An 8,873-nucleotide genomic window follows, 5' to 3' on the forward strand; every position below is an offset into this window, starting at 1 on the left:
AAACCAACTGACCATAATTGTTTTGCTTTTAGTTTTTTACTGAACTCTCAATTCTCTTTCATTGAGCGGCATTTTTATTCTTACAGTAACACTGCATTGTTTTGACTTTTGCAGTTGTCTAGTACGCTTAGAAATTGAGACGTGGAAAATGGAACATTTTCCAACTTTTTTTTTAGCAAAAATGTCTTATTTATTCCTGGTTATTCCAGGTTGTTTGCATTCCCATATACATTGGTCACAAACCCAACCCACTACTGTCAAGTTAATTCCAACTAGGTAAGAGACGCATCGGTTTCATCGGAGAAAATGAGTTTTTCTCTCGTGGTACAGATAACCAAGGATCCTTGGCAGCATGGTGGTTACACATTGGCCTGCGAGCCACAAGGTCTGCATTCAAAACCAATAGGCGCTCTGTGGGAGAAAGATAATGTTTTCTACTCCCCTGAACGTTTACAGTTTTGGAAACCCACAGGGCAGTCCTACTCTGTACTATGGGATCACTATGAATCAGTATCAACTCAAAGGCAGTAAGCTTTGTTTGTTTGGAGAGAGAATAGGTAATCAGGGTTTGAATAGCATAATTTATGCAAAATCTAAAAGACATTGCTTTTGGAAAAAGATAAATCCAGGTTCAGCCTCAGGTCATCAAGAAGAACATTTATCACCTTGGGTCATTTACTTAATTAATAACTTAATTTTATCATTTATTAAATAGATACAATAAAGATATTGGAGAGTCCCAGGGTGGCACAAAGGTTTAGATGCTCCACTAGTAGTCACAAGGTTGGTAGTTTGAACCCACTCAGAATGTCTTGGGGTAGTTCTACTCGGTACACAGGAAGTCTTCCTGAGTGGAAACGGATTGAGCAAATACTATTAACCATGGTAAGAACTCTCTTGTAACAAACTAAATAAAATTACTTTTGAAAAATATGCTGGCTTGTGTTTGGTACCTACCCACTTACTTGTGGCTATTTATGAGTTGCTGTGCCCAGGAACCTCTTTTCAAAACCATGTTTAAATGCAGCCAGAACATGAGTAACTGCAGAAATTACCTACAGAGTCTATAAGAACTCAGGAAATGCTTAAAAACATGCAACATGGATTAAATTAACCTAGTTGCCTCATTGTTATCGAGTCAATGCTGACTCATAGTGAGTCTGTAGGATAGGGAATGACCCCGGTGGGTTTCGAAGGCTGTAACTGTTTCAGTGGAGTAGAAAGCCCAGCCTTGCTCCCCTGAAGAGCGGCTGCTGGTTTGGACCGCAGGCCATGGGGATCGCAGCCCAACTCAGAACCCCTATCCCACAGGGCTCTTTATCTTAGAGTAAACCATTCCTTTTCCAGGGGTGTTCATATTTAGTAGGATTTCCTCTCATTTATTTTCACTGTCTCCTTGATCAACAAAGGTGAAACTCTAATTTTGAGTTTCCTTAAAACAATTAAGAGATACCATTTAGAGGCTTTTAATATTTAGCCTAGAAAGCTGTTTCTATTCTTCCGTGAACTATAATTCTGGGAGGTGGTATTAGTCTCATGTTAGCTACAGCTGTGCTTCGCTAGAATTCTCAGAGCAAGTTATTACATCCTGTTGTAAGAGAGAGCTCCATGTTTAGCATCTAAATTGCAGCTCATAAGGCAATCTTGCTTCAGCTTACTCGTTCCATTTGGATAGATTCTGACTTACAAACTATTCAGTTCCCTATTTTAGTCTGTCTTCCCTCTAACAATGCTCAGCATCCGTGCAATTTGGACACAGACCATCTGAACTAAATTGCAAGACCCACATGAGAAAAGATGTCTTGCTAGGAGCAAATGCCTGTGAAAACCTTTTGAATCTTTTCTAATCATGATGTACCCCTCCAGCTCCTTATTCTTTGTTTTCTGACAGTAATGAACCAAAACACCGTGATGAAAGCCTGAAAGCTAAAAGGATTATTTTTAAATCTCTCACTCATTTTTATGGATCGCTTGCATTTACAATGATGTTTAGATCATTTCCATTGCTTCTGTATCATTTACAAGTGAGGCTTATTTATATAAATCTTTCCCTTTCAGTTCAAGATGGGCCATCTGTTACCCTTCATTGCTCCGGCTCAACTCCACGTTGAATTTGTTTTTGCTGGCCTGCGGCTTTTAGATTAGTTAGTGTCTTAGGTGCATCCATTGTGTGGGGTGTAAAACAACAAGGACAACAACCAAGAACAGAATCTGGGGATTCCCCAAGTCCTTCTCGTCCATGTCTTTTATGGCTTGGCTATGTTGTGATTTGGCGCTGTTGAATAGATCGGCAGCTCACAGCAACCCAAATGACAAGCTAGACTGCCCCAGAGGGCTTTCTTGGGAATGATCTTTCCCGGAGTAGATTGCAGGTCTTTCTCCTGTAGAGTGGTTACGTGGGTCCCAACTGTTAATATTTTGCTTCCAAGTTGAGTGCTTACCTGTTGTACCGCGCGGGCTCCTGTAATATGCCTGTGAAAGCAGCAGACACACAGACTTCTGGCCGTCGTGTGGGGTTTGCAAGGGTGCACATCCTGATGGAGCAGGGCTCTTCAGCTTTCCCTTGCAGAGCTGCTGGTCCATTGGAACCACCAGCATTGTGGCTGGCAGTGCAATACTTACCTGACAGCTATAGATATTACTAGTCGGTTTGACTTTTTAAGATGATTTATGGAAAAAGGAATAATCTTGTTCTCAGATAACTATATTTTCATTACTAAAGTGTGTTAACGAATAAAAACTCAACTAATTGTGTTGGTCTTTTTCTCTATAAACTTTAAAAAAAGTTTAAAGTGGTAATTAGAATATTGAGTTTCACTATTACTATGCTACAGTATACTTTGCAGTTTTAAAAGTTATGATTTACTGGTATTTTTATTTTTTATGTTGGCACTTTGCAGTGTCCTTCATGTGAACATATTTTTGTAGATATAGTTAATCTCTGTATCAAATTAAAAAAAAAGATATATGCAAAAGTACCCCACTGGTTCAGATTTTTCCAAATTATTGCAATGACCTTTTCCTAGGTATCTAATGTGAGATTAACTATCTTTTTGCAACTTTATGAATCACTGGTGTTTTCATAAACAATTAGAAGCTCTGCCTAATATTAGATCTTTCAATGAGTTATTTTGACATAGAAATTTAGGGCATTCAAAATACTTGAAGAAAAATATGAGAGAAAATTTAAGGTTGTAAAGTCAATACATATTTTTGTTGTTATTGAGTTTTTTATTTTTTTTAAAAAAGTTTTAAAATCATTTTATTGGGGCTCATACAAACCATCACAATACATACATCAATTGTGTAAAGCACACTTATACATTTGTTGCCTTCATCATTCTCAAAATTCGCTTTCCTCTTGGGTTCCTGGAATTAGCTCATTTTCCTTTTTTCCCGTCCCCCTCCCTCCCCACTCCCCTCTATCTCATGAACCCTTAATCATTTATAAATTATTATTATATCTTATCTTACACTGCCCAGAGTCTCCCTTCACCCACCCTTCTGTTGCCCATCCCCCATAGAGAAGGTTATATGTAGATCCTTGTGATGGATTCCCCCTTTCTACCCCGCTGGTCCTGAGGGGTTCATCTGTCCTAGATTCCCTGCGTTTCCAGTTCCCACCCGTACCGCTGTGCATCCTCTGGTCTAACCAAGTTTGCAAGGTAGAATTGGGGTCATGGTAGTTGGGGGAGGAAGCGTTTAAGAACTAGAGGAAGGTTGTGGGTTTCATTATTGCTATACTGAACCCTAAGTGACTCGTCTCCTCCCCACTACCCCTCTGCAAGGTATGTCCAGTTGTCTACAGATGGGCATTGGGTCCCCATCACGCGCCAGCCTCATTCACGATGATATGATTTTTTTTTTCCTCTCCCGCCTTTGGTGTTTGAAGCCTGGTCCCTTTGGCCCTTCATGATCACACATGTTGGTGTGCTGCTTCCATGTGGGCTTTGTTGCTTCTGGGCTAGATGGCCGCTTGTCTACTTTCAAGCCTTTAAGTCCCCAGATTCTGTAGGTCTTGATAGCTGGGCACCATCAGCCTTCATCACACTTACTTATGCACACATTCATCCTCAGTGTTTATGTGGGGAAGGTGGTCGCACACTGATGGTTTTTGTTCTTTGGTGTCTGTTACCTGATCCCTTCAACACCTCGTGTTCACACAGTTTTGTGTGCTTCTTCTCTGTGGGCTTTGTTATTAGAAAAATGAGGTTTGCTGGTCCAGTAAGGATTTACAGCTAAAGGGCACCTCTACTCTTTCTTATAGGACTGCTATGAATGCAAATTGATTTGATGACAGTAGGTTTGATTTTCGGTTTAGTGTTTAACTCCATCATCTAGAACCAGACTGCTTAGTTCTTTTTACTACCTTAACTTTTACTCCTCTGTGTGGCTGGATGAGAAAATTAACTTCTATAAAATCAAAGTTCGTTCCATGTTAACTATTGCATTCATACAATCAAAAGGAAAACTTTAGAAATGTAACAAAATTATTATGTCATTAATATGGAAGAACAGAGAGCAAGAAGCAAGAAATATTTGAATAAGAATTATAGTGAGGTAGAGGAATTCAATAGAAATAACATTTTGAAGCTTAAAAATTAAAATATGGTACTTTCTCATTTTTGATATTATAAAATTAAGTCACAATGATCATTTTAAGTGAGTCTGTATATATGTATCTTTTAATTTTCTAGTGAAATAATTGCTGGATCATTGAAGCATATGTTTGTTTTTTATAAGAAACTGACAAATATTTTATAAAGTAGCTGCACATAAAAAAGTATGGACTTTTCCTTTGCTCTACCACTTCACAAGACTGGATATTGCCAGGCCTTGTGCTTGTTTTGGTTTGAATTTCAGTTATTTAAATGGGTATGTAGTTGTCTCTCATTGTAATATTACACTACATTTTCTAACTGACTAATGAGTTTGGACATTTTCTGACTTAATCATTGGTAATCAGTAGAATTTTCTTGTAAAGTGCTTGATCAAATCTTTTGTGTATTTTTAAAAAATGATCCTTGATTTTTATTGAGCTATGTAAGTGTTCTGTTTATAGTCTTGACTCTAGACATTAGAGCTTTGTCAGAATTACGTTTTGAAAATATTTTCTTCACATATATGGCCAACATTTTCCATTTTTACACACTTTCTGAAGAACAAACTTAAAAAAAAATTAATTGCTGTCCAAATTATCAATGTGTTATTTCAGGATATTTTCAATTTCATCTAAGAAATATTTACCTAATCCGAACTCACTAGGAATTTTCTGAAATGTTTCTGCCAGAGGTTTATGTATATATTGGTGATCCATTACAAATCAATGTTTGTATATATAGCCTGAGAATAATGTTGCAGTTCATGTTTTCGATATTGATATGCTTCAGCAACTGCGGTACTGTAATAAATTACTTGACATGCTCTTCCAGTCTTTGTAACTGTATCCAAATGAGTGTTTAGGGCGGTGCCAATATGACCTGCTTATGGCCCACAAAGGAGTGTATATAGGTTGCTAATAATATAAGTACATTATCTGGCATTCTGGTTGGGGGTGAGACTGTGCAAATTGGGTGTGTGGAATCCTAATATTTTGGCATCTTACTAAACTTAAAAGTAGCCATGGCAACTTAAAAGTAGCCATGGCAGAGACAGGAGGGAGAGGACTTCAATACCATTAAGAAAGAAGAGCCAGGAACGAACTGTATACTTTGGACCCATGATCCTTGTCCTGAATACCATAGATTTAGGAGAGAGAACTGTGACAACACAGAGTACGACAGTGAGAATCAGCAGTAGAAATCCAGCTATCTCAGAGGCCATACAACCAGGAGACTGGCAAGAGGTAGTCTGGTGGGTTTTCAGGTCACACAGTGAAGAGTTCCTTTGGGTAGTAGGTTTGCTGACAGAGTTAGGATGCCTTTGGGAATTTAATCAGCAAAACTAAAAAAACTTTGTAATACTTGCCAGAACAAAACAAGAGCCTCGTCATGGGCCCAAGGCCAGAGGGAGGTGTGACTAGGGTATGGATGAAAAGCAACTATCCAGGTGGAAGTCTTCCTTCCTTCCTTCCTCTCTCTCTCTCTCTCTCTCTCTTTCTTTCTCTCTCTCTCTCTCTCTTTCTTTCTTTCATGTGTGTGTCTTGGCCATTCCTGATCCAGAATTGTAACCTGTTACTTCTATAATAAAACCCATAATGTGATTATTATCTGTGTACCCTGAGTTCACTACCACTGAAATGAATGATCAAATCCAACCTAGAAGAAGAGTGTGCAGCTGAAGGGATAGATGGGGTCAGAATTGGTAAAAGGTTAGAGAGTGAAGGCAAGTCTGACCTATGCCTCATAGAAATCATCCTTGGACTCTTGGCTTTTATTACTTGGCCTTGTGAAGTTATCGGAATTCAAACACTATCCCCTGGGCATGTTTTTGCAGTGCCATTTGTTGAAAAGAATATAATTCACCATTAAAGTACTTTGGAGCCCGGTGTTTTAATTAACGACACAAACAATTCTCCACTTACAGGTGTTTTTTTTCCTCTTTTTTTCTATTTGCTGATAAACTGTCCTTGAATCTTTTTTATTTTTTAGCCACTTTAACTTAAAAAAAAATTCACTGATACGATAAAGCTTAGTTCTACCTGAATATTTTTAATTTGTTCTGTTTCTTCTTTTAGTGTTTTCTCTTCTTGACTCTCCGTGGATTACTTAAACATTTTTCAGTGTTTCATTTTGAGTTATTTACAGTATTCTTTGTGATAGCAAGGTGTACAATATTTTTAGTAGCTGTTCCTGCACGCATATAATGTGTCACACTTTCTAGTATCAATGTCTTCTGCCTTGAGTAAAGTGTTGAAAATTTACTCCTCTTCAGGTTCCTTTAACCTTCCCATGTTTTACATATAATTAATTTAACTATTTGCTTAACATATATTCAGTATCACATCCGATATCCATAACTGCTTCAACCAAAAAACAACTTTAATAGAACTCAGAAGATGAAGGATAATTTATGTTCACATCTCGATTTACTTATTTTATTTATTACTTTATTGTTACATTTGTTTTAGCTTTTTGTGTAGGTTTTCTAACAACAAATCATTTTAATATTCCTTCATCCGAGAATGCCTTTATGTTCTCCCTTATTCATGATGGTTAACAAAAATATTTATTGTTATTGATTTGATTCTGACTCACAGAGGCATTATAAACAAAGTAGGGTTTCCAAGTCCCCAGAGTCTTTACAGAAGAAAAGTCTTTACAGAAGAAAAGAACCACACCTTTCGGGTGTGGACTAGCCAGTGTGCTTGGAAGAACTGATTGGTCCAACAGCTCAGTGTTTGCCCACTGTACCTCCACACGTTTTCCCATGGAGTTTCACAAATGCATCATTTGGATCTAATAGTGCTTTCCTTTCTGCCCCAGACCAATATGCTACTTTCTTCTGGCCCCCACGTTTGAGATGGGGAATCTCCTGTTATTCAAATTGATGCTTTTCTGTAAATACAACTTTAAGTTCCAGTATTTCTTTCTGCCTATTTTAATGAGTATTTCTTCTTTAATTTTCACACATTGAATGATTATATGGTGCAGATAACTGTGGATTTATCCTATTTGGAATTTGTATTTTTTTTTAATTAGATAGCATTTTGTCACAAGTGGGAACTTTTTTATTATTATTCTTCCAAGTACTATATAAGCCCCATAACTCTTCTCTCATTCTGGTACTCTGATAATATAACTTTTAGATCTTTTATTTTTGCCCATACTGTAGATCATATAGGCTTTGTTAATACATTTTCCATTCAATGTTTTTTATGATGATCAGATTGAATATATCAATCTGTCATCAAATTCACTGGAACTATTCTTGTCATTGACATTTTATTGTTCAGTTAATTCTGTGAGAGTATTTGTTTTAATTTCAGTTATTGTAGCTTTCAGTTCTTCTATAATCTGTATTTGTTTCTTTTTTGGCATTTACTTGTTGCTTATATTTTGTTTCATTTTAAAAATGTTTCAGGAAAATTTATTTAGAGCCAGTGCATTTTTGTGGAAGTTGTTTTAAAATTCTTGTCAAACAAATCCAATTATCAGATTAATCTCAATATTACAATTTATTGATTGTCTTCTTTATTAAATTGTCATTTTCCTGGGTCTTTGTATAACAAGTGATTATTTATTATGTCTGGGACACTTCGGTTATTAAGTTAAGATACTCTTCTTGTTTCCACCTATGTCTTCCAATTTATCAAATAGTCAGCTTGTTTTGGTTAAGTATATACGTTTCAGCCTACTCTTCTGATCTTATTTTAGTGATGGTTTAGTTTCTGAACCCGTACAATGTTATCCTGCTGGAGCTCCTGCTCAATTCCAGATGGTCTCATTTGTAGGCTCAATGGGAAATCTTTTGGGGTGAAGAGGGAAAGTCCCTGGGTCTTAGTCTCCTCATGCCCTTTAGTTGGGAGCAAAAAGGCAGAGGTATACTATTGCTGGTGCTATAAGCAGATGGAATCGTTGCATTGCAGACCTACCTCTTCATTAACCAATCTGGAGTGTCAGGAAAATCAGAACACCTAGGAAATTCAACATACCATCATTCCTTCAGTCAGCAGTCAATCTCTTCTCTTCAGCAATCAGAATTATTTCACCACTAATAATAATAACAACAATAATAATAACGTCCAGGATAGTTAATTAAATTTGGAAAGGAAAATCAGATGGGGTGGGGTGGGGAGGAGAGTCTGTATGATCTAGTCCTCAAACACTTAGCTGTTATTTTTATAACTATGATTATAGCTTGTATTTATGTATACTAAGAAATGTACAGTGTTCCTGGATAATGTTAGGTATCTAACAAGAACAAAAAAATTG

This window comes from Echinops telfairi, unplaced genomic scaffold (genome assembly GCF_000313985.2).
Source record: "Echinops telfairi isolate 266 unplaced genomic scaffold, ASM31398v2 ScPeMD7_70;HRSCAF=299, whole genome shotgun sequence".
NCBI lineage: Eukaryota > Metazoa > Chordata > Mammalia > Afrosoricida > Tenrecidae > Echinops > Echinops telfairi.